Source organism: Littorina saxatilis, linkage group LG9 (genome assembly GCF_037325665.1).
Source record: "Littorina saxatilis isolate snail1 linkage group LG9, US_GU_Lsax_2.0, whole genome shotgun sequence".
In the NCBI taxonomy this organism is placed as follows: Eukaryota; Metazoa; Mollusca; class Gastropoda; order Littorinimorpha; family Littorinidae; genus Littorina; species Littorina saxatilis.
Window position 1 is genome coordinate 31,935,447 of NC_090253.1, and position 20,000 is coordinate 31,955,446.

General features: G+C 41.1%; 2 long non-coding RNA genes across 3 annotated transcripts; one reads left to right on the forward strand and one right to left on the reverse strand.

Moving 5' to 3' along the window:
* Nucleotides 1–262: 262 nt before the first annotated feature.
* Nucleotides 263–2,998, forward strand: LOC138977409 (uncharacterized). Its single transcript, XR_011459264.1, has 3 exons — nucleotides 263–560; nucleotides 1,311–1,463; nucleotides 2,429–2,998. It is a non-coding gene; the product is annotated as an uncharacterized lncRNA (long non-coding RNA).
* Nucleotides 2,999–10,021: 7,023 nt separating this feature from the next.
* LOC138975878 (uncharacterized) lies at nucleotides 10,022–19,668 on the reverse strand. 2 transcript variants are annotated; one of them, XR_011458789.1, is made up of 5 exons: nucleotides 19,445–19,668; nucleotides 17,583–17,651; nucleotides 16,417–16,511; nucleotides 14,017–14,187; nucleotides 10,022–11,287 (listed from the first exon to the last, which is right to left on the reverse strand). It is a non-coding gene; the product is annotated as an uncharacterized lncRNA (long non-coding RNA). The 2 variants fall into 2 exon arrangements; XR_011458788.1 differs by having other exon boundaries at nucleotides 19,347–19,668.
* Between the last annotated feature and the right edge of the window lie 332 nt (nucleotides 19,669–20,000).

The window sequence follows — 20,000 nt, forward strand, 5'->3', positions numbered from 1 at the left end:
TTATTACATGTGTATGGGTATACTAGTTGTGCGTGTTCCAAATGGGGGTGGAGGTTGGCATGGCAAGCAATAGCTCAGTCGGTATAGTGGCCTTGAAACCAGTTGTGGGGATTTATTTCTCAGAATTAACGTTGTGCAGACTCTGCTTGGTTTCTGAATAGCTTATTAAGCCTGTGACTGTGTGCATACATAAAGATCTCAAGTTCACAGTTTCAGGGCTTGGAATTAATGGAAACATCAACACACATGTAGGAAAACTCAAAAAAAGGAGGGAGGGGGGGGGGGGAGTTTGGTCCCACGGTAGTGTTTGAATGAAAGCAATCTTACTTTTTAAGAGGGTAATCTTGCAGGACTATGATTCTTACATTGGTAGTTGACTAGTGTAGTTGTGGTTTTGTACTAGTGAGGAATGTCATCTATGTCATGTGATTTCTTGCTTCTTCTTTTTGTGTGTGCAGCTAAAGATGTTGGACCTTGCCTACAGCCTAGTTTTGCATCTCCAACACCGTGGCTTTACTCTGAGACACCACAGAAAACACAGCCTTTTCTGCTGCTGAAAGGTAAACATTAGGTTAAATTTGTGTTTGTTTTGATTTGTATGTTTTCCTTTTGTAGTCTATGGCAGGAGATTTGTGCAGGTGTACAAATGGTAGAGGTGTCAGAGGAAATGTCCACTTGTTACTTGTCTCTATATCAGTATATATGTATCACAAATACGCATCAAATGTACTGATAGAGACCACATGGACAATTTCAAGCACTTTTCTGCCAGGGGTAGGGTCAGCTATGTAAGAATCATGTCTTACTCTGTTCATGCAAAAATAAGGTTCTGCATTTGAATGAGTTTGAATCAGGCACCTGTGTTTTTGCTCTTGTTTGTGCCCTCTTGTGAACTGTTAACTTATGAACAACCACCCCAGCAAGCAACTCTTTACTGTTCTGAGCACAACAGAAGGGCGCATGGTCTGGGCATATGGATGGTAAACACATCTCATGCACAAGTACAGGCCTGAAAGTGGCGAGTATTTTCAATTACTCGCCATGGCGAGTAAAAATCATGTAAATGGTGAGTAGAAATGTTAATCTACTCGCCATATGCGAGTAAAGTTGCTAAAACAAATGGTTGTTTTGATGAGTAAAGTTTCAGTAAATTATGAGAAGTACATGTACTAGCAGTGCTTCATTTTGTGGACTTTCAGTGCTGAAGTATGATTGTGTGGATTGATCATTTTGTATTCTGTTATTCAGATTGCCACTTGCTTTCTTTTACATATATTTACAAGTTGGTGGCTGATTTGTGTGTGTTGCAGAACACAGGTCCATGAATAAAAGAACCCAGCTGGTATTCTTCATTCATGGAAAATGAAAGGAAATTTATCAGCCAGGATTCGCCACTCACTCTGCTAAGGGGGAACCCCGGTCAGCCCTACAGTGGATGAACAGCTTGGTCCTTGGAGGGAAAGGTAACTACTGCAGCACTTTAGAAGGGGTCTATGTCGACCAACAGTGGCTGTATTCCCTGTATGTTAATTTCCTGTACATATACAGGGAATATACTTCCGTTAGACGCCATGGAGTTTCTTCAAGCTTACGAGAGTGAAAGTGAAAGTGATTCAATGGACGAGAGTACCAGCGAGGAAAACATAATACCAGGCTGTTGGGGGTGGGGGTGCAGATGTTTCTTTAACTAAATCCGTTTTGATAAACGGTCGAAGCATGTTTTGCTTGACTGGATGCCGCACGCGAATTCAGGATTTTAAATAGATTCTCCTATCTAACCGCAGTCACGCGCTTGGCGCAAGATTGTATGATATTATACTTCTCTAAAGAAAATCCAACTGTATTCCCGGTACACAGGGAAAACACCTATGGCTATGGGGAATACACCTTCTTTTGGTCGACATAGACCCCTTCAACCTTACAATATGTGAATGTGTAGAATATTATGCTTTTGCTTAAAGCTTGTTACATATGACTAAGACAGAAATGTTAATCATTCCCTTGGTGCAAATCATAAAAAGAACAATAGTGATCTGATGTACTGTAAATCAATCAAGGAAAAGGTGTGTATGACCTAGATGAAACTGGTTTTGAAAGTGCTGAGGATGGATGGAACATTGATGCAATATCATTTACTACATTGAACCTGGGTTTCAAACTGAAGTGCTTTTTTATGCTTCTTGTTGTTATATATATGGTCTCGATTGACTCCTGTGTTCAAGAGACTGTAAACAACCATAAACAATCTTGTGTTGTTGTTATGTGGTGGTGGTTTTGCTGTTGTCTAGCATCTACCCGTAATTGGCTTTATCAAATGCACCAGAAACGAGCATGAGTTTGTCGGATTAGTGAACTGTTTGAAAAACTTTAATGTATTTGTGGTTGACAGGTTGTTATTATTTCTATAGTGTGTTCTTCTTTTTCTCAGGTGGGCTGTCTTCTGAAACATATGAATCGGGAGCGTCACATCTTTCTTCCTGAGACATCACCTCTTGAAAATGGTGTGGCGTTTAGCTGAATGGAAACGTGGCAGTGTCCTGTTTTTCATAGCTTCGATGCGCGAAGTTGGGGATTTCAGCAGAGAATTTATTGATTGATTAATTAATTAGTTATTTAAGCTCACCTCACTCCTTAGTGTTATTTAGGGGGGGGGGTGGTGTTGGCCTGGATCTTGTTAGTGAACTTTCTTTCTGGCAACTCGCATCAGAAATTCCAGGTTTGCTTTCAAGGCAATAGACGGTTTTTGAAAATAATTCTGTTAGGATTATCAGCAGTCCGGAGGTGTAAAAATCCCTGTACTGCAGTCAGGTTTTTCAAAACATCTCGAGCACGCTCTACGCCTCTGACGGGCTGTATCCGAGTGGTAACGCACTTGCTCTCGGAATCGAGAGGTTGCGTGTTCGACCATGGGTCAGGCCGCTATTTTCTCCCCCCTTTCCTAACCTAGGTGGTGGGTTCAAGTGCTAGTCTTTCGGATGAGACGAAAAACCGAGGTCCCTTCGTGTACACTACATTGGGGTGTGCACGTTAAAGATCCCACGATTTCCTGGCAAAATTGTATAGGCATAGATAAAAATGTCCACCAAAATACCCGGGTGACCTGGAATAATAGGCTGTGAAAGGTGGATGCAGCGCCTAAAGGCAGTCGATCTACTGGCCGATGTGAATGCGTGATATATTGTGTAAATAAATTCCATCTCACACGGCATTAATAGGTAACATGCGCCTTGAGTCACCTTGTGTGGTGAGATACGTGCGCGATATAAATCCTCGTAAATAAATAAATAAATAAATAAATCCCACAATCGGGACAAACGACCAACTTGGATGTGTATGCCATGTGCACAATATGATACCCCTTGCCTTTAAAAATCAGCGGTCACGAGTTTATCAGAGTTCAGAATTTGTTGTGTAAAAGATAGCCGCTGTCAGCTTGCCATTCGTGGCTCAGGTGATTATATTTAATACAAATTTAAAAAAAGGTTTCTTGTGTAGCGCACGCCGCACAGCATACACAGTCATTACAGTCAGTCGCTTGTCCTGATCGCAGGATAGCGTGAAACATGCTCCGGGAGACTGCCAATAATCCTTACATAGTTATTTAAAGAAATTGTGTATTGGTACAGCATGTTATGCATGTACTAAGATAGCTATTTGTAAATATTTGGTAGATATTTATGGTGGTGTCCCGAATTGCTCCCTCCCAATTTGCCCCATCCCATATGGTCCCCAATTATTCTTGCATTTTGCTGTGAGTAACATAACCTGTGCAAAGGCATTTGTCTGAAGCGCATTTCCAAAAAGACCCCCCGCGGGTTAGGGGGAAGAATTTACCCGATGCTCCCCAGCATGTCGTAAGAGGCGACTAACGGATTCTGTTTCTCCTTTTACCCTTGTTAAGTGTTTCTTATATAGTCAATGTTTGTAAAGATTTTAGTCAAGCAGTATGTAAGAAATGTTAAGTCCTTTGTACTGGAAACTTGCATTCTCCCAGTAAGGTAGTATATTGTACTACGTTGCAAGCCCCTGGAGCAATTTTTTTATTAGTGCTTTTGTGAACAAGAAACAATTAACAAGTGGCTCTATCCCATCTCCCCCCCCTTTCCCTGTCGCGATATAACCTTCGTTAAACACCAATTAAAGAAAGAATTTCCAAAAAGCATAGTTACCATTTGTTTTTTTAAATCTGAATCCGTGACTGTTGTTCTTGAATACTCTTTCGTTTAGGTTTCCAAAAATGCTGATTTAAAGGGGAAGGATAGTTGAAACTGTAACCGTTTACATTTTGCTCCCAGATTTGCAGTTGTTGTTTTTACTAGGAGTTTGGACGGGCTCGGTGTTCTTGTGGATAAGACATCGGCCTCCTATTCAGAAGGTCATGAGTCAAAATCGCGGCCGCCTAGTAGGTTAAAGGTGGAGAATTTTCTGATCTCCAAGGTCATTGCTTATGTGCAGACCTGCTAGTGCCTTATCCTCCTTCGTGTGTACACGCAAGCACAAGACCAAGTGCGCACGGAAAAGATCCTGTAACCCATGTCAGAGTTTGGTGGGTTATAGAAACACAAAAATACCCTGCATGCTTCCCCCGAAAGCGGCGTATGGCTGCCTGAATGGTGGGGTAAAAACTGTCATACACGTAAAAATCCACTCGTGCAAATTTGTGAGTGAACGTGGGAGTTTCAGCCCATGAGCGAAGAAGAAGAAGAACTATGAGTTTTACTCTTTTAAAAAAATGATTTTCAAATTCGAAGATTGCCACAACAGTAGTCTATCTCATCCGACTTGAACCCTTCAGACTCCCTGTACATGTACTTGCAGTTTAAACTCATATTTTGTCTGAGAATAGTTTTCAAATGCAAAGTCCTTCAGAAAAACTGCGAGATAAAAATCTGGAGTGCTAATATCGTGTTGGTGTACCTACCACACAGTGGCCGAGTGGTAACGCACTTGCGCTCGGAAGCGAGAGGTTGCGAGTTCGACCCTGGGTCAGGGCGTTAGCAATTTTCTGCCCCCTTTCCTAACCTAGGTGGTGGGTTCAAGTCTTTCGGATGAGACGAAAAACCGAGGTCCCTTCGTGTACACTACATTGGGGTGTGCACGTTAAGGATCCCACGATTGACAAAAGGGTCTTTCCTGGCAAAATTGTATAGGCATAGATAAATTTTCATAAAAATGTCCACCAAAATACCCGTGTGACTTGGAATAATAGGCCGTGAAAAACAGGATATGCGCCGAAATGGCTGCGATCTGCTGGCCTATGTGAATGCGTGATGGATTGTGTAAAACAATATTCCATCTCACACGGCATAAATAAATCCCTGTGCCTTGAATATGTGCGCGATATAAATTGCATAAAATAAAATTAAAATAAAATCCCTGAGCTTAGAACTGTACCCACAGAATACGCGCAATATAAGCCTCATATTGATTGGTATGTAAGAAATGTTAAAGTCCTTTGTACTGGAAACTTGCATTCTCCCAGTAAGGTAGTATATTGTACTACGTTGCATGCCCCTGGAGCAATTTTTTGATTAGTGCTTTTGTGAACAAGAAACAATTAACAAGTGGCTCTATCCCATTCCCCCCCCCCCCCCCCCCCCCTCTTTCCCCGTCGTGATATAACCTTGAACGGTTGAAAACGACGTTAAACACCAAATATAGAAAGAAAGAATAATCTAGCCGGTTGAACAGCATTTGGTTGGAAAATGAAAGTCTTCACAAAGCTATCTTCTTCTATTTGTGTGGGTTAATAAATAGGATTTAACATAACAATGTGGTACTGGTATGGGTTTTGTAAAGTGATTACTCAACTTCTGTGAATTGTACCTTCGTGGTGATCATGCTACACACTGGGTAATTCAAGCACAGAAAATAATATTTCTTAATAATTTGGCCTTATAAATGTACTCCGTGACTGTATTTGTATATGGTGAAAAGGAGAAGATATAAAATTTGTGAAATAGGACTTCGTATTTGGTTTTGTCATAATGAATTTGTTGTTTCTGTGTGTGTGTGTGTGTGTGTGTGTGTGTGTGTGTGTGTGTGTGTGTGTGTGTGTGTGTGTGAGCATGCATGCGTGCTTATGTGTGAGTGCACAATTGTGTGTGTGTATTAATCCAGCAGAAACAGCTTCTCTTCCATACATTTGAATCATTTATATTGATACCACATGGAGACTATTCTGAACACACAAGCGTGGTTTTCTCTCTGCAGTGCTTTTCCTAAAGTTAAATATTGAATTTTTGAATTTAAAAGTTTTTGGCACACCTCTTAAAGATAATGCTCAAGGAAAATAAATAGTCTTCTTTTTTCATTAACGCTTTTTCTCACAGTGATGTGTCAATATCTCAGACGCAAATCCAGAGTCATGCACCGTTTTATGCTTGGGAAGCGCACTACACTCACTGTTAGAAACATGCATACCAATCAATCAATTAAGCAAAAATGAATGATAAGATTCGATTATATTCTTCTTTTTGTGCACAGGCGGTTATATACAAACGTGCATAGTGTCAAAAGAAATCACACACAGCACGTTTCGCTCTGCAGTCCGGACTGACGATCTAACAGCGAACGACAAGAAGAAGAAGAAAAAGAAATCACACACACACACACACACACACACTGAAAGTATGAAGAAGCCCCTCCAACTTTTGGTTGAGTTTGACTGCATTACCTTGAGGAGACTGACGACACTTCACAATGGAAAAAAATATAACTTTTACATCACAGTGATTTGTTTTAAGTACAAAAGTACAAGTGAAAGTAGAAATAAATTAACGTGACACTATCCCGTAATCACATATCAGGGTCAACTATAATCAGTCCATTGGTTTACAAAACTTTATTCAATTTGTTATCATGACAGAAACAATGCATTGTTTTTTTAAGATAACTCAAGCATAAATGCTTATTTTAAGTCATCCTGGTATGTACATAACAAAGTTTAGCATGATGGCGGACTAGATACATTTACTCATTTCAGACAACGAAAACAAACAGACAAACCTGATGCGCAAGCAATCAAAAAAGGGAGGGGGTGGTAGAACAGAACTTGGTGGGGGTAAAAACAAGAAACAAAAAGAAATGGGGTACGAGAGAACAGAATTCAGCATAAGGGGGAAAAAAAGGACGAAGAAGACTTGGAGCGCCAGAAATGTTGGAAGAGTGGGTCACGTCACAATAATATTAAATGCACAGAAGACACACACGCAAAGTTAATACATTTTGTGATCGGCGAAAATGGCACTAAATTACATAACGATTGGGCCATAATCGATAAGTCGAAACAAGGACACAAAACACGAGAGAAATTACGAAGAACAATTGGTCAGGCAGCATTTGTCTCATGACAGTGTCAAATGAACATTATGAATAAAATGTAGAGGCTCATGTACGGAACATGCCTGTTACGGTCTTAATAAATTCTTGTACAGTTATGAATATGGTCTGATTGACATTCCGGGAATATTGCGGGATGCCTTTCAATAATATTTCAATAAACTTATAATCAGTTATCAATTGACAATAATCGTACATCTCTACACAAGGGTCAATGCAACAAATAGTGCTCAGCAGTCTCCCTTGGGTAACCGCACTCACATTTGGGGCAATCCTTGAGGTGCCGCTGACATCATAGTAAATCAAAATTCAAATCACTCATACCAATACGCAGTCTGCAATTATGGACTTTTTCAAATCTATCTCCAAAATAATAATGACATGGTACTTTAAAATCAACGTTGATTGCAGTAAAGTAATTGACTGACAATTAAGGTTGTATGTGGGGTGCCTAAAATTTGAACTTTTCTTATTCCCGAATATTTTTTGTGGGCGCAGAAGCACGGGGCAAATGGTATTGTTTTTTTCTGGAGGGGGATCAGACAATATAAAACCAATTAGAGGCCGAGTTGCCTGACAGAAAGGCCAATTCTAGCCCCAGTCCATGCCGGTTACATGTAATTAGCTATGCACACATTTGAGATCGATACCCAACTTTGAATTACTGAGCATCAGTTCTTTGCGTTATTTTAATTTTCTTGTTTTTCTTTAAAATAAAAAAGGGAATGGTTTTATTGATGTCATTTTATTATGTCATTATCTAGTCAGCATAAATGACTTTTATGGATACAGGAGAAAGTGTTAAAATGTGAAGATTTCAAGTGTGGTTTGTGCTCATCTGCTCAGTTGACCACTTAAAATGTTGTTTCATTTGATGATACGTTTTGTTTGGTGTTCCCGCTTGAATGTGACAGTAAGTTGTACAATGTTACTGTGTGTGTGTGTGTGTGTGTGTGTGTGTGTGTGTGTGTGTGCGTGCGTGAGTGTGTTTGTGTGTGTTGGTGTGTGTGTGTGTGTGTTTGGTAACCGGCTTTGTACAGCGGGACCACCTTATTTTGTCATGTATTTTTATTCATTCTGGAGCTTTATTAAATAAACTGCCCATTTCAATCACAACTCTGGTCTGGTCTTATTGTCAGTGTTGCATAAATGATTGTATGTGAGCTTGTGAACATACAAAGAAAAAAGAAAGAAACATTCTGTGTCGAAATATCTTGACTAAAAATCAGGCGGAAGACTACACCTGTTGCATTTCCTATTATGCTCAGGCAATTATAACTGAGGGCGGAAGCGACAATGATTCGTTTTCCCCCCAGATAACATTAATTTGTAGAGACGGAAAAGGAACACGCACATTCTGGAACTGATTTGTGTAAATAACTGAGAGGGTGTTTTGTCTGTTTTGTGAAACGGTCCTCACACATTTGCAAAGTTCCACAGTTAGGCAGCTGAATTAAAGCATTACATAATGCATAGTGTAAACTCTAGGCCTACTTCAAGGTCTTATTACTTCAAGATGCATACACGTGCTGTTGTATCTGTTAGTGCTTGCCGGACACCAGTGCTGATTAAAATGGCTTAGATTGTTACTAATTTGAAACTACAGTATGTCCTTTTACGTGTTGTGACAATTTTGTTGGTACCGATGATTTATAAAAAGACTTTTATCACAGGTTTATTTCGTATCAAACATTTATACTTACTTTCAAGTTCGAGTATACCTTTACTTCCACGAGGAGAGTCTCTCTGTGTGCGCGTGTGTGTTTGTGTGTGTGCGTGCGCGCTTAAAGATTCTTGATTTTGGAACATATAAGCAGTTTATCTGTCAGGGAGTTGTGTGTGTTTTCATGGCTGCGTGTTCTTTTCCCTCTCATTCTTCCTCTCGGCAGTCCGGCTTCAGAGTCATTATTTTTGTTCCTCCAGGCTCAAAGCAGAAAGCAGCAATGTTTTAAAACATTCAAAAACAAGGATTGTATGTGAGTGTGAGTCATAATTTTCTTTTAAGAACCGAATCAGGGTTCAAATATGTGCACAAAGCAAAAATAGTGCAAAGCAAAAATTAGGAAAGCAGCATATGGCCATGACTGGAGACACTGCTTTTTGTATCGATCATTCTGCAGACGTCACACTCTGGAGAAAATAAAACATGACAGAACTCAGTACTGATGTTCTCTGTAAACCATGATTTACATCTCTTACCTTATTCCATACGACATTGTGAGTTTTGCCGTTGTTTTCCTGATAATAAGTCTCGTACTTAGGCACTGTTTGTTTTTCCTCAGTTAATATTCAGAATTTTGCCATGTTTGTTTTGTTGTTGTTGTTGTGCTTGTTTAATTTAGGTTTGTTGTTGTTTGTTTAAAACACTCAAACATACGCACACATCACATGCACACTTTTACTTTTTAAGTTATAATAAGTATTGCATTCAGCCACTGTTTTTTTCTCCTCAGTTGATATTCTGATTTTTGCCAGTTTTTGTGTAATTTGTTTTTGTTGTGCTTGTTTGATAAAGGTTTGGTGTTGTTTGTCGTTGTTGTTTGTTTAACACACACTCAAACACACACACACACACACACACACACACACTAACCAGACACACACACCACCACCACCACCACCACCACCTCCACCACCACCACCACCACCACCACCACCACAAGAATAGGTTTACACTCACTTTTTCCTCCACGTTTTAATTTTGGCAATATCATTAACACAGGATTGCAAAGCAGGGATCATTTGTCAATTTCATAACAACGTACATACAATTTCAGCTGGTTACTGCAATAAAATGTGCATCATCACAGGTTTCTGCTGGAATGACAGTGTCTTATGTGTCAACACAAAATACACACACACAAAATGGGTGTGGTGCTGCATGCCCCATAATAGATCCTAACTTCACCCTCTAAACCTCCCTGCAGATGCATGTTCTGTGCACAAAAATAGCCTTTTAAAATATGCAGAATACAAAATAAAAATGCAGACGACATTTCTACATTTGATGGGGGAGTTGTCCTGTATTAGAATTATTTATCAAATAATTAAAGTTAACCAAAGTATATCTATGTAATAAAACCAAGGAGTCCTCTGTTAAGTAGCTCAACACAATGATCGCAGCCCAGGGTGCTAACACAGTTAGGGTATGTTGTTCAAGACTTGGAAGGTCAAGGTTTTAAAGTATGCTTCAGTAACAGAATCTTATAACAAAGCTAAAACATTTACCACTGAAGCAAAACCATCTCTGAACAATTCAAAATTGTCACACGTACTAGTTTTACATTTTAAGGATCTTGCCAAGTGCATATCTTTTTATTGTGAAAAATTTGTATTGCAAACAAAAGAAAACACAATGTCTTGTGATCTGTAAATGTTCTTGATACTTAATACATTACAGGGAACCTTATAAATTGTTCAAGTGAAGTACTGTACAGCCTATTTAGCTTGTTCGTTTTCTCCCTTTAAGGTAATTTTGTCTCAACAATCATGTTATCTGCTACAAGTCTATAAACTGCTGTAAACCTTTCTGCCCTTAAAGTAGATTCATGCCCTTCTGTGTGGGCACCTTCTTCTTCTTCCTCTTCAGTGTTCAGTGTTTGCATTTGGATGTGTGCTCTCTGGCCAAGTCTTGTTGCACAGGGGTGGCAAGGAAAGGCCACCCTCTCAGAACGTGTTGCAGAGTCTGTTCTTCCTACCCTAGCCACAGTCCGCTGTAGGTGCAAAACCTATCCTTTTGAGGTGTACCTTCAGACAGCAGTGTCCTGTGCGAAGGCGGAAGATGGCTCTCTGTTCTGTGTGAGTAAAATGGGGATATGGTCTTGAATGAGCTGGTATCTGTCTGTCTTTTTTTTGTTGATATAGACATCAAAGAAGCTCCAGCACCAGCCAAGTGTTGACTGTTTTCTTTATGCGTAACCTAGTCCTGGCAGCAGCTGTTGTCCATCTGTAAACAAGCAAGATCATTATTATAATATATTGATGGTGTATATGTTTTACCAGAAAGACGAGTAAAATACCACTTAATTTTTGTTTTAGTAATGAGGCATACATGCAGTTGAACGATCATATCTTGTGATATCTGCCCTCTGAAAAAAACCTACTATTCAAAATGTACTTTTACATCTTGTTTTTTTAACTTAGGCTTTTGAAGATCCACATTTACCACCCAAAAGGAGCCTGGCGATACTGGCATGCTTTAATTAAGATGACGTGTTACTCAGAAATAGTGCTTTTAGTTATGCGCGATAGAAATCTCCTTAATAAATAAATAAATACTGGTGGTGGTTCACTGCAAAGCATAACCTGATATGATTTCTTCATAGCACCTGACTGGAAATGAAGTTTCATACAATAAAAACTATACTGCGCCAGATTTACAGCAGTTCTGTTGAATTCACACAGTCAGAAAATTTCAAGGCTGTCCTCAACATTCTATGCTCACACACACACGACTTGACTTCACTTAGGAAGGTTATGTGATGCTTAAATCATCTGTCTTGCCACTATTTCATCACAAGTAACCACTGTGTTTATTGCTGGTATGTGCCGGAGTGGAGGGATAGTCTTACCCCATGTAAAAAAAAAAAAAAAAAAAAAAAGCCTGGCAGGTGATCTGAGATGCCTTTAATAACACAAAGCTGCCTCTGTAAACAATTCTGCTTTTACACATGCTATCCCTTAACTTGGATTCATACCAAAAATCAAGCCTAGCTTCATAGGAAACAGAATGTTACTTCAGCATTTAGAATTATGATCTTATTCCATGTACACGCCTTGGCAATTCTGACTCGATCACTACAGCAAGAAGTCAGTGTGTTGATTGTTCATATGTGACCAAGTTGAGGGATGAGCTTATAAAGGCAGAGGCCCCAACCTACAGGTTTGCTACCATACCAAAAACGCCTCCAGACACGGGAACTTGGGAGCAGAGGCAACAGCTCCGCTTGAACCTCAGAAACCAAATGTGCCTCCAGACACACAGATCCCTTAGACGGCCGAGGCTGTGGCCTCTAAGGTTCTCTTGTACCAAACCGCCTCCTGACTCTGCATCAGATTGCTTGCGCTGGCATCTGCTTACATAGACCCACATTAAGTCACCACCGAGTGGTAGACACAGACGACATTTGGTAGCACTGACTGCCAGCTTCACGGTAATGCGTACCCATAGCGCGGCTCTGCATGGGTGGGAATGTTCTGAGCAAAACACTATGTGTTACTCCATACCCCCCGCCCTCCATGGAACTTCTTGACCCCAACAAATTGGGGGGGGGGGGGGGGGGGGAGTTTGCCCAGTCGGTAGAGGCGCTGGCTTTAAAACCGGTTGTTACTATCAGCGTGGGTTCAACCCCCAAGTTCGGCGCGGGATGTGTGTCCCAGAGTCAACTTTGTGCAGACTCTCCTCGGTGTCCGAACACCCCCGTGTGCACGCATGCGCACGATAAAGATCCCAGGGTCACAGCGAAAGCCTCAGGCCTTGGAAACACGAATACATGCATGCAAAAATATGAAGCCCGGGTGTCCGTTCGGCCAACAGCCAAAAAAGTAACCATTTCAGCACTGACCCAAGACGACCCAACCCGGTCCCTAGCCCATTTCAGGTCTCCTCTAGCGGCCGGCAGCCAGCTGTCTACACCCCCGTGTGCACGCATGCGCACGATAAAGATCCCAGGGTCACAGCGAAAGCCTCAGGCCTTGGAAACACGAATACATGCATGCAAAAATATGAAGCCCGGGTGTCCGTTCGGCCAACAGCCAAAAAAGTAACCATTTCAGCACTGACCCAAGACGACCCAACCCGGTCCCCAGCCCATTTCAGGTCTCCTCTAGCAGCCGGCAGCCAGCTGTCTACATCCCCCCCCCCCCCCCCGCATTTTTATTTTCTATTTTCATACAAAGCCGGGTTCTCCCGTGTAACATGCCCCTAATGGCTTTGCCGTAAGGGCGTAAAACTTTCATTTCATCATCGGATGAGCTTATCCTATGTTAAAGCCTGGCCTGAACTGAGACGGCGAAGAGAAGTAGTGTGCCTTTAATGACACAATGCTTTCTTTGTAAGCAATAGATTCAACATCTCAGATCTGGTCAGGCCTATACAAATGCCATCCCTCAACTTGGTTCATACAAAAATCATGTGCCTGGCTAGAGAGTGGGGATTTGTTGTTCTCTTTTTCGAAATCCAAAATAAGCAAAATCAGGTCTTAAAAAGGAGCAAGTCTTAAAATGGGAGTGAATTTACAGATGTTATGAACAAGAAGTCTGCGTAAACAGGGTCATTAATAGGAAGGAGTCTTAGATTGGGGTGTCTTAAAAGGGGCAGGGGTGGGGTGGTGTGTGTGGGGGGAGTCCACAGTAATGACCATAAAATAATCAAAATAATACTATTAGTCATCTTATTCTCTACCAAATTTCTGGAGGTCAAGACAATGATACAGATTTTTTACTTGTGTCACTGTTAGTGTCATTCTATGAATAACAGACCAATAGAAAGAGAGAGAAAGAGAGCTCTGTGTTTTTTTTTTTACCTGGGTTCATGCTCAGTTGCTTGAAAATTGACTTGTCAGAGGTTCTTCTTCAGCCTTACACCCACATGCAAGAGAACTTGTACCAGATAATGAAATAAGTGAACTTTGAAGTGCATTCATAATTAAAGCCCAATCATGTGGTTTAACCTACCTAGTCTTGAAAAGCCTGTCCGAGGAAACAGAACAAGCACCCTTCCGCAGACCTTCCTAACTGGAGAGTCTTGGTTGTAACAGCACACTTTCTAAAGTAGTCCATAAGCAGTTCCATGCGCCTATGTTTTCACTGGAACCAGCTCCTTTGTGTACCTGTGATCTGGATGAGCTGCAACACATATAACTTTCATATGAACACTATGTCATAAGTACACCAGTTAGCATACATCAAACACTGAGGAGCATCACAAGATATGTTCTAAGGAGGTAACAACTATTGTCACAAAGTGTTTATGATACAGCCACAGGCACATGGCACTGAGTGGTCAATTGGTGAGGGGGGGGGGGGGGGGGGGGGGGCAGAAGTTCTGCTCAGTCTTGTCTACTGATACAACACTTTGTGGTGGTGTAAGGCAGGGAATCACACCCCAACCACTGGCCCACGCCCACCTGGTGTCGAGTGCCTGAGGATACATCAGTCCCAGTCATGGCTGGCCCCCGGTTTGACCAGACAACTGCCATGTATGGGTACATTTACTTTACAGTACAGATTAGTTTTCAATAGCAATGACATCATGGACGCACACCTGCCCAACACTGACACTGACAGCAAAATCAGCGACCAAATGTGATAAAGAGTAACTAATCGTCACAAACATCAAAATGCTTTGCATTAATTTTCTTGAAGAGGTCATTCTTAACCAGATAATCATTTCTAGGCAATTGAAGATTATTATTCCACCTACAGGCTATCACTCCTATGGCTGTTACTTGTAACACATTTCATTTCTTAAAATATGTTTTGTAAAGTACATAGATTTCACTAAAAGGCACATTCCTTCTCATGAAAACAATTTGGCTCACCGTCTCAGATCTGGTAGGGCTTTAAAATGGGATAAGACATGATCTCCAGGGGTCGACACTAACTTATTTGGCCTGGGGCCACACTGGCCCCAGAGATGGAAATTGCTGGGGCGGAAAAAAAAAATCTGGGGCCCACTCTCAGTATTCAAGTGCGGCAATGCATTGTCTGTTTTTCTTCATCGTACTGAAGCCAGGGAAATTCTTTCAACCATTTGACATTGAAATTACGACAGCGCTTCGCGCTTTTGGCTGCATCGGTCTCCTTTTTTCGTTTCTCTCCACCCTGTTCTTCATCTTCATTTCCATGTCTTTTTACACCAGGGATGTGTCGCCACATTTTGCGTTTGGCATTTGAAGGCGATACTTATCTCTCACGCTAAAGAGCGCAATCTGGGAGTTATTTCCCTTACGACATTGTCCTTCGACGATTTGAATGTGTTTTTTTCTTGACTGCGGCATTGATCGTAACGCAAATTTCAGTGACGACTTTGGCGATTTTTAGTGATTGGCTCTCCTGGCATTAGAATTTTCGGTTTGTCATTGTTGGAATTTATCCTGGGGCGGAGTGGGCCCCAAGCTTCGGCAATGTTTGGGGCGGAACACAAAACTCTGGGGCGTTCCGCCCCCCGCCCCCGCTAGTGTCGAACCCTGATCTCTTAACTTGTTCACATACCCCAAAAAGTGCGATTGTGTTATGAATAAATGCTGTAAAAGCTACCTGTACTAGTTCATTAAAAAAAAATCACAAAATGTCACTTCACCACAGCATGCAAACAGTGTGTTTATTTCTGGTATGTGTCTAAAGGCGGAGACAGACGCACAACACAAAACCCTGTTTTCGACAAAAACACCATCTCAAAACGTCGGGGAAACACATGTTTTTAAAGAGGGGATGTCACATGCGAAACACACAGATGAAGCGCGGTGCGTGTTTTCACAGAAATATCGGTCAGTGTCAGCTTGACCCGTCCAGCTATCGCCCTGTGTTTGAGTTTGTAAACAACACGGCTGGCAGTGCCCACTGATACGGTCAGTGTCCACTGATACGGTCAGTGTCCACTGATACGGTCAGTGTCAGCTTGACCCGTTCAGCTACCGCGCTGTGTTTGGGTTTGTAAACAACACGGCTGGCAGCGCCCACTGATATTATTGCCTCTCTTCAATCGTGACAGGATCCATAGACTCTAGTTAGGATTCATGGGTCCGATACTACCCTGAATCGGTACCACATCTGAGTCTGCCATTTTTTTTCTATCTCCGTGGTGCCGGAAACCGAGTCACTTGAGTTGATCGTCCGCGTTCATTGGCTGACTACCAAAACGTGTTTTTAGATTTTAGAGCATGCTCTAAAACCCAAAACACGATGCAAAAACACAGTGTATTCTGAAACGCGTTTTGGGGGATGTCACATGGGAAACACGCTGTTTTGTGTTTGTTTTGAAAGGAAACACTGTTTTGTGTTGTGCGTCTGACATGGCCTTAACACAGACACACACACACACCATAGCAACACAAAAGCCGAAAACATGCCTACCATCTAAATGAGGATATCCAGTTCCAACTGTCTTCTGCCAATATAACACTGCCAGAGACACCATGGTGTAGAAAGTCAGTTTAAAGAGAGACTACCTGGAAGAAAAATATATATACTGTAATAATAATAAAACACCCAGTGCAATAGACATACTTTCTCGTTAAAGGCTTACTTTACTATGTAAAAACATTTTGCTTCACAATCACAGTCTCAGATCTTGTCAGGCTTTTACTTGGGATAAGATCATCCCTCTACTTGGACGCATACCAACATAGATCAGCTTGAATGTTTGTGAAAATATCCCATATTTTGAGTTAACTCACCACAGCAAGATGGTATGTGGCCAAGATGAGGGATTCCATGTTAAAGCATAGCCATATATAATATCTGAGACAGTGACCCACACTATAGTGACAAGGCAAGTGTGCCTTTAAATTGTAAACTGTTATATATACATGTGCATTTTGACTTCTTCATAAATTATAACCCTGATGCAGGCAGTCATCAGTAGTGGTTTAGTACCTAGAACGAGAAAAGAATGAACTTGCAAGAAAGAAACTGAGTCAAAATCAAAATACCCTTTTGAATTACAAACTAGATTCCACGGGGCAGACAGGGTTTGAGGTTAGAAAGCTCTGAAAATAACTCTGCTATTTGAAATTGACTAATAGTATTAACTTATAACGTCATACATGATACAAACAAATGAACTAAGGCTTTTGAAGATCCATATCCAATCCTGCTACACAAAGGCACAAGCAGAGGTTGAAATTGCCAGGGTCATTTTCCATCCCCATGTAGCCTGGATTTAATTACTGGCATGTTTTTTTTAAAGAGGTGTGTCACTCAGAATGACTGGAGATGGTTCATTCAATGCAGAGCATAATATACCATTGATTTCTTCATGCCATCTGATTTGCCGGTGAATTCACAGGGCGAGAACAATTCAAGACTGGCCTGAACATTTTATGCTGACTGTAAATTGTAATTATATAATATATCCACCCTAGCTAACTGGTACACTAATCACTTGCTCTGGCGGACTTCTTTTTCCAACATCATAAATCTGTTATTTGTACTTTAGCCTTTTGTGGTAAAATATTCTCATTACCAGTTGCACTCACAATCTATTGCTAGTGTATTTTGGAAATGATCAAAAGCCTTACTTGTGTTCTATAACAGCACCATGTCACTGTTGCGGGAAGAATGAGGCAGGGCTTGGTAATAACTGAGACCTGCAAGTAAACAAAACATATTTAGAATCTCATCATGTGTTATTTTAATCTATGTCATGAGGTCTTACATTGCAATAACAAACACACGCATAACTTAACTTAGCAAGGTGTTCTATGTGCTAAGAATATAGTAATTGTTTAATGAATTAACGCTGAAGAAGCTACTAGTTGCTTAAACAAATTCATAGCAAAATGTCACTTGATCACCACATCAAGCACACTGTATGTTCATTTCTGGTATGTATGCAAGTGGAGGGATGATCTTGTTCCATGTAAAATCCTAGCTCAGCTGATCTCTCTCAACTTGGATTCATACCACACATTAGGAGCCTGGCTGTTTCTGTTCAGTGGGCATTTCTCCATTTGTTTTATTTGAATGCATTTCTTAAAAAGAACACTTCCTCTGCACAGCAAGCAGTCAGGATGTTATATGAAGTCTTATATCGCGCGCGTATCTCCAGACTCGGACTCAAGGCGCAGGGATTTATTTATGCCGTGTGAGATGGAATTTTTTTTACACAATACATCACGCATTCACATCGACCAGCAGATCGCAGCCATTTCGGCACATATCCTACTTTTTACGGCCTATTATTCCAAGTCACACGGGTATTTTGGGTGGTCATTTTTATCTTTGCCTATACAATTTTGCCAGGAAAGACCCTTTTGTCAATCGTGGGATCTTTAACGTGCACACCCCAATGTAGTGTACACGAAGGGACCTCGGTTTTTCTTCTCATCCGAAAGACTAGCACTTGAACCCACCACCTAGGTTGGGAAAGGGGGGAGAAAATTGCTAACGCCCTGACCCAGGGTCGAAATCGCAACCTCTCACTTCTGAGCGCAAGTGCGTTACCACCCGACCACCCAGTCCTTTTTGTTCCAAATCAAACGTTGTTTTGCTCCAACCAAGACTGCAGATCTTGGCAAACATGTGGCATAAAAACTAGATTTGATGACCTTACCCGTACTCACCCTGAAAAGTGCCGATCTAGATTTTGCTATTTTAACAGAGGGGACAGAGGTTGTACCTCTCCTCATGCAGACACCGCATAACAAATATGTGTAACAAATCCAGTTGCAACACTGTAGTTTCATGGCTTAATTTCATTGACTGATTGAGTCAGCAGTAGTGAGTACTACATGTCATTATGATCATACCAGTATTAGTGAGTATTACAATTGGAGCAATCTGCAGAATTGTTACCAATACATCATCATAACAGGAATTCCTCAGTGCATGAGGCATTGGTGTGTAGACATACATAAATATATATATATGTAGATCTTTAAAACATTCAATGAGTCATGGGACTAAAAACTGCTAAAGCCTTATGTGGCAACATCACAAACAAACAAAATTAACCAACCCCAAATTATGTCAACCTCATGGCCCTTGTACTTGTAGTTCAAGTTGTACTGTTGTACTAGCCAACAGACATAAAAAGGAACTTAGCTCAGTAGGTGTTGATTGCTCTGCGTCATTATCAATATCATGATGCTGAGAGTCGAAATGCAGTTCAAACACAGACAGAACAAAATGGAATCTTTGAGTTTGAATGAATGAAAAAAAAAAAGTAATTTGTAAATTGTATGGTCATGGTGTAGAAGTTTTGAACTTTAGCGTTGTAAATTCATTGCTCCGAATCAACTGCAATCTAACCCTCCGATTTATGTCCTAAGTCATTTACATACCTTTGGAGTTTTACGGAATGGGTATAACGTCCTTTCATCTAATGATCTAGTCTACTTTGGGATTTTGCCTAGTCGCCGTCACCGTCTCCTTGACCTACTTGGAGTCCTTGCTGGGTTGAATCGGCTGAGGAGCGAACCCATGACGACTCGCAACGCGAGGAACCAGAAGAGGAATCTAGGTTTATTTTGCGTGTTTTGGGCCTGCCGACCCTACTTGTACTGTAGTCGATCTACAACCGGCACGAAGCTTCTTTTCGCAGGGCGAAACCGCCCCACTCGTGACTTCATCCGATCATAGATGTGTATTCCGATGTCCGCCATGTTTCAAGTGACAAAAAAGTAGAAACGATCTGACAAATAACTTTCATTTCAAGCACAGTCAAAAAAAAAAATTAAAAAAGTAAAAAAGAAGGGGTGGAGAAAATGGCATTATTTAGACAGACTCAACTCGGATAAATTAAGAGGGACTTATAACTACTGAAGATTGAGAGCACAGCGGACGTCCTGTAAATTCCCGATCCGATTTTTTCCCCTTCCCATTTCGGTATACTGTTCTCTATTTGTAACGCTACGCAACAGGATAAGAGATATCCTGAGGGTATAAGTGATACTCCCACATACGTTGCACAAGCATAATTTGACGTTACCTTATAT